General features: G+C 43.9%; 3 non-coding genes across 3 annotated transcripts; 2 read left to right on the forward strand and 1 right to left on the reverse strand.

Annotated features, from left to right (window-relative positions):
- Window positions 1-428: 428 nt before the first annotated feature.
- Window positions 429-510, reverse strand: trnas-gga (transfer RNA serine (anticodon GGA)). Its single transcript has one exon. It is a non-coding gene; the product is annotated as a tRNA-Ser (tRNA).
- A 4,228-nt stretch (window positions 511-4,738) lies between these two features.
- Window positions 4,739-4,880, forward strand: LOC148636075 (U4 spliceosomal RNA). The gene has a single exon (XR_015932605.1). It is a non-coding gene; the product is annotated as a U4 spliceosomal RNA (small nuclear RNA).
- A 541-nt stretch (window positions 4,881-5,421) lies between these two features.
- On the forward strand, window positions 5,422-5,495 carry trnai-aau (transfer RNA isoleucine (anticodon AAU)). Its single transcript has one exon. It is a non-coding gene; the product is annotated as a tRNA-Ile (tRNA).
- The last annotated feature ends 743 nt before the right edge of the window (window positions 5,496-6,238 follow it).

Consider the following 6,238-nt stretch of genomic DNA (forward strand, 5'->3'; position numbering starts at 1 on the left):
ACAGATCTTCTCACAAGACGTTATTCTCCCCAGTCTCGATTCTAAACCTACAGCGTTTCAGCATGTCTGAGACATTCGAATAAACCCAAATTGTTTCCTCTATTGCAACTAATTGTATAAAAATACAAACACTGTTTATCTAACTACTTTTACGTCCACCTGTACTGTACTTATACTTTCAGACGCTCTTATATTTTCCAATCTCCTTAAGTTGATTTTCGTCAAGTCTCTTTAGTTACGTCTCTAGCCAGTCCCGCTGGCTAAACACACTTACACCGTCATTTAGCTGCAAAAAGGCATTCGCGGATGCTGAAGAATTTATTTCCAAGGCAGCGGGTACAAGCGATTTGGCGTTTTAAAACCACCAGGAACAGCAAAGAGGCACGCTTCTTTCCTTGCGCCGGAACACAAGGACTGGAGGCGGACAACCTAGTCGGCAGGATTCGAACTTGCGCGGGGAGACCCCAATGGATTTCCAATCCATCGCTTTAATCACTCGGCCACGACTACAGCAAGCCCCACCGCCGCTGCGTTCTTGCTACAATCTTACCTGGATCGCGAGGCGCCGGCGGAAGCCTATTTCAAAGTCATTCTCCGTTTAAAAAAAACATTTCCAAAATACAAGCCTTGCAGACAGACACGCCTCAGAGGACTTAAGGGTGGCTTCATGTCGGAATGATAAAGTCTCCCCGTCCGGACATGAAAATGCCACTTTGTTACACACAAAAAAAGAATCAACAACAGAGAAATGCCCACAAGCATTTGAAAAGCCGCACCACGTCGCACTTGAAATAGCTCTTACATTAGTGGTAGACGCAGGAATCGCCTTTTTATTTACGCTCTTACCAACGCGATGGAAAGCAAAACAAAGCAAAGCAGAGCAAAACAAAACGAACAAACGAAAACCCTCACGTCCCACACTTGCATATAAGGCCGTTACGTGCCCAAGCGGTATTGTATGTCATCCTAGCACTGCAGCCCGGGGCGTACGGTATATGGGAACGAGCGCACGCCACGAATCGTCTCGAATCACTCCCTACAGCTGTAAGGCACCTTGAAGTGTGCACCCCCAACATTCTTCCTTGCGCATCTGTGAAATCTAAATTAAATCTCACGTTGGGGGCATATTTTTTTCCACTTTATCATGAGTCGGGCTCGGCTGCACAGAGGTGAGAGCAGAGCGATGAGGTCACGGGGACAGGGGAGTTACACGCTGGCGGTTTGAATACGCGGAAGATCACTGAGGGATCCACAGTATATGGACCCTCCGTGCTCCATCAGTCCACACTCCGGACTCTGAATCCTGCCATCCGAGTTAAGATCTCGGCGAAACCTGAGGCGCAGTTCCTTCTTAAAACGTAATCTGGTGAGCATTTCTAGAATCATACTTGTATAGATGCAGCCTTTAATGTGTTGCTAGGTTAAAATTGATGACTTCTTGAACTTCAGTAGGCAACTGCCCTCTTGATTTTGGATTTAATTTCTTTATTACAGGGGCGCATTTATGAAGACAGAGTCATGTTCAGGTACTTTGCTTGATGGAGGAAGCTCATTTCGGACTCTGTTATCTGCTCACCTGGAAAGGTCTGCTGTACTACTACAAGAGAGAAGTAGAGTCTGGAAGAAGGGACAATTGTATGATGCTTTGGAAGATAATGTTTTTTTTTCTTTGAAATCGAAATGAATCAGAATATCAGTGCAAAAGACAAACTCTTGGTTTGGTTTAAAGAGATATGGTTTTAAAACAGACAACATGTAGAAAACAGGTGTTTCTCACTTTTGGAAAAGAATGGACCGCGGGTAATATTTTACTAGTTGCAGTGCTGAGCTCACTGGGTTACAGTCCTGCAGTGTCACACCAGGGCCAGTGGCGCAATGGATAACGCGTCTGACTACGGATTAGGAGATTGTAAATTCGACTCCTGGCTGGCTCGGGTCGTTTTTAAACGCATCAGGCTACTCCCTTAGTAGCCTGTGCTACTTACTGCATTGTAATTGTACCCAGTAAGAGATTTCCTTCATGTAAATGAACTGCACCTGACAGCTTTAGAAAAACACCTGGGCTCAGTACGGTGCTGAGAGCTCAGCGTTGCTGTTGTTCTAATTAGAACGCACTGCATCGGCTATGAACCCGAACTTTTCAATTATTCCGATCAGTAAGTCAACACGTAGTCCACATGAAGGTAGGAATATTCTCTTGTCTGTCTCTTGTTTGTATAGAACTGAATGTCCCTGACAATGTACTGTTAGTTTTAATTGAAGAACGGCATTTGTGTTCAAATATACCAGACAAGTTTACGTAACTGCTCATGCGACACTCAGTTGTAATTAGTCAAGAAATAAAGTCGAACAACAGCTGCGGGTTTGATTCTGAACATATCAGATTGCAGCGCGTTTTACTTCCATTGACAAATGATAGAGATTCGAAGAGAGATCCTTCAGACCAGCAAGCAAACCCACGGCTATTTCGGTTTTCTATCTAGGCAACGTTGGTGTCTGCAATAGCATACATGAAAGCGTGATGCAATTTCTGTGGCTACTTGATTATAATGCTTTTTTTTATTTTTATTAAACATGTAGAATTTACAAATACAAATACAACAAGAGGATCAGAGTCATGTACAAGAGAAAAAAAACGCAGCAGAAAAAAAACATTTAACTACCAGAGGTAATTAAGTAATTATGTGATCAAATTGTATATTTTACACGTATCATATTTTCCTTGCTTTAATATTTCTCAATTATAAACTTTAGTTTCAACATGCATGCGTTTCCTGTAAAAAAATAAAACTCAGCACAGTTTTTTACAAAACAAAAAAAACGTTTTTCTTTTAACAACATTTCGAGTACCTCTGGCATTCATGAAAAAGACATACACAAAAGCAAATAACTAACTCTAAGACTATCTAAACTATTGAGTTTTTCAAAGAACCAGAACTATAACAGTCCTTAACACTTAACTACACCATTCCAAACTAACACTAAAGAAACACTAGTATATACTGGTATAACAAATAAAACCAAACATAATCATTAACTGAGCAGTCACTGGGAGCAAATCTCCTTCCCGTCCACAAAGGCCCTCGCTCCCACAAAGTAGGGTCTCCTCCCCTCTCTTCTGGCAGCTTCAACCTGGGGCCACAGCTGGTTCCTGGTGCTCCTGTCCGCGGCAGACAGTTCCTCTGCAAACCTCAGTTTGTTCCCATTCAAATACTCATTCCCCCTCGCCGCTCGCCACAGCATGTCCCTCGCCGTCCTCTTGGTGAACTGTATTATAATCGATCTGGGGCGCACTTGCCCAGACATGTTCGCTCTCCCGAGCCTGTGAACAAAGTCAATGGCCGATATTACGTCCTCCTGGTCCGGCAGGGTCCTTTTACAGATACCCTTCACTGTTGCAACAAGGTCCTTATCACGTTCCTCTTTAACTCCAAATAATTTTAAATTCCATCGTCGACAGTATCTATCTACATCGTTCACTTTCAATTCAAGTTCTTTAATATGCTTTTCTTGTTCGGTATTTACTTGTTTAAGAACTTTTACTTCACTCTTTAAGTCTTCAACCTCTTTAAACACACAGTCCATGGACTTTTTAAGACTTTCGATTGCGACTGTATTAAATCGAATCATTTCCTTCAGCTCACCCATCATGTTAAAGATGTTGGTTTGGAGCTCCTCCAGCGTCAGGTCGCCCCTTCCTCTCTTGGCCGCCGGGGTTTTCACAGGTGTGCTGGGCAGGGACTCCGGCTCTACCGTACGAGCGCATCTCCAGCACTCTTTCCACGTCCCCTCCAGCTGCTTCACTTTTCCCTGTAGTTCCATCGATTTTCTTGTAGTGCTATACATATACGATTGAGGTATCTTAGATTTCTCCTTCGAGGACCCAGCACTCTTTTCTTTTCCCAGTGTTACTCATATCGAAATTCTTAAACCTAAAAAAAATCGTTTTTTTTTTCTTTCAATTATAACTGAAGTTTAAACAACTAGTGTTAAGTCCTTATTTTTCTGTAGTCAAAAAAAGCAAAAATTAACATTCAGGTCATGAAAAACTCAAAAAAACTCCTCAACCACTAAACTTTACCTCCCACCTGAGCGCCATCTTGAACGCCCCTACCACCAGAGAATGCTCACGATTTCGGAAGCTGTCTCCGGGACGTGCTGATTCCACACATCCTGAATAAATCATGATATAGTTAGTTGCTGTAGCTAGACGTTTAAATGAGTTTCATGGCCAGATGGACTGTTTCCTCCAGCGGTATAGTATTGCAGTGAGACAGCACGATGCCTGCAAGACTATGTCACGCTAAACGCCACAGATTGTGTTTGTCCGTTCGTGTCAGTCGTCCTGCAGCCACGGGAAGTGGGACACAAACATGCTGCAATGGTTTCAAGACGTTAGGATTTGTTTGTGCAACATCCAAGAAGAGTACTTGTGGCTTGAATGTGAACTGTACGTGCCCACCCCCTTTCCTCTGTAGTGCATGAGTTCCTCCAGGCATGCCCTTCGTCATTGTTCTGTCATCTTGTATTTAAAGGGTTGTATTTCTGCTGCTGAAAATAAGCAACGGTTTTCTCACAACGCCCTTTGTTCCCGACGGAGACCTTGTCTGCCATGAAATTCTTCAAAACCTCAAGCTAGATGAAGAAGAGGACAAATATGAAGCGTTACAGAAACGACATGCCATGAGACTATCGATAACGATTTCCATAGGATCCCCGCGGTTGCCTGGCAACTATCAGCTTTGCGCAGTGGCAGTATCGTAGCCTGTGAGGTTTAGCCGAGGCGCGATTATTGCTAGTTGAAAACTTTTCCCAATACCCCGCTTCCGCCGGTTTGCAATACAATCGGCGAAAGCAATTTTTGACAGTGTCGTCAGAGACTGAGCAAGGTGCTTAAAGACAGATTTGGTCATGGTGACATCATGGTAGAAAGAAACGAGCTTGTTACGTCTCAACAGAAACGCTCTTTAGCTCTTTCAGCTTTATGCAGAGAACAGCGTCTGTCGAGATCACTTTTGAGTCAGCGCGAAACGCCGTGTGCTGTCAGTTTGATTTCATATTGCTCGTAGCGGCGCCCGGCCTTTGTCTGTCAAATGTTAGGTTGCGCTTCTTCATGCTGCATCGTCGGCATGAGTGGAGCTTTTTAAACGTCTGTACTTACTGCGCCCCATAAGAAATCGTTCGTCCCTGTTCAAAAGAGATTGTGCGATGTCCTGCAGCGTTCGCAAAGCAAACCTTTGACAGTTTGACAAGAGGAATTTATTCTGCTTCCTGTGCGTGCAGTAATTACAAAGTTGAACGTCTTTACACGATCTGCTGCAGTTTTCAGTGGGCGGGCTTTGTCAAATTGCTTGGAAAAACGCAGTTTCGGCTCGGGAAACATCATGAGCAGTGTCAGCACAGAGAGGACCACTGTCGTGAGGCCGGTTAGCTCAGTTGGTTAGAGTGTGGTGCTAATAACGCCAAGGTCGTGGGTTCGAGCCCCGTACGGGCCAGGTCCTTTTCTCCTCTCTTACCAAAGCTGTTAGGTTCCTTTCCGTGGTGAGATGGGTTGTCATGCAACGCTGCCACATAGTGCCGACAGACAAGAGTGTTGCGGGAGAAGAGAAAAGTGTTTGATGATTTAAGAGTGTCTTAGGTGGAGCCAAAATCAAGTGTCACAAATGCAAGTGGGAGGATTTCCAATGTTTAATATGGTAAAAATAAGCAGAAGTTATCTGCCGGTCCGGCACAGTCTGCCATGCTTTTGTCATATACTGTAAAGTGGTGTCGAACTGGAGCCTCACCATTTGCATATGTGAGGCTCCAGTTATACATCGAGTGTCACGTTAAATGACAAAAATCAAGAGAGTTAAAGCAGCTGGAGAGGTTTTCTTACAACTTTTGAGCTGACACAGTTTTGGAAAATGTTTCCTTCACGCTGCACTGTACAACATAGGCAGCCAAGAGTCTCCAAAACAAAACAGAATTGACAGATAGGAGAAAATTCCCACTCGTCCTGAAGTTCCCAAAATCCAGCACTGAGCGTAAACAAAGTGTCTAAGTAGCGTGGGAATGCTAACCCTAACCCTAGCTGGAGTTTGAGCAATCCAGCACTGAGCGTAAAAAGATGAGTCAAAGTAATGTCTAATCTGATTAGTTTCCTTAGAGCTGGTTCAGAGTTTGTTCAAGAATTTACCTTTCACAGATGCGCAAAGAAGAATGTTGGGGGTGCACGCTTCAAGGTGCCTTACAGCTG

The sequence above is a fragment of the Lepisosteus platostomus genome, unplaced genomic scaffold (assembly GCF_059453375.1).
Source record: "Lepisosteus platostomus isolate fLepPlt1 unplaced genomic scaffold, fLepPlt1.hap1 Scaffold_200_H1, whole genome shotgun sequence".
NCBI classification, from domain to species: Eukaryota; Metazoa; Chordata; class Actinopteri; order Semionotiformes; family Lepisosteidae; genus Lepisosteus; species Lepisosteus platostomus.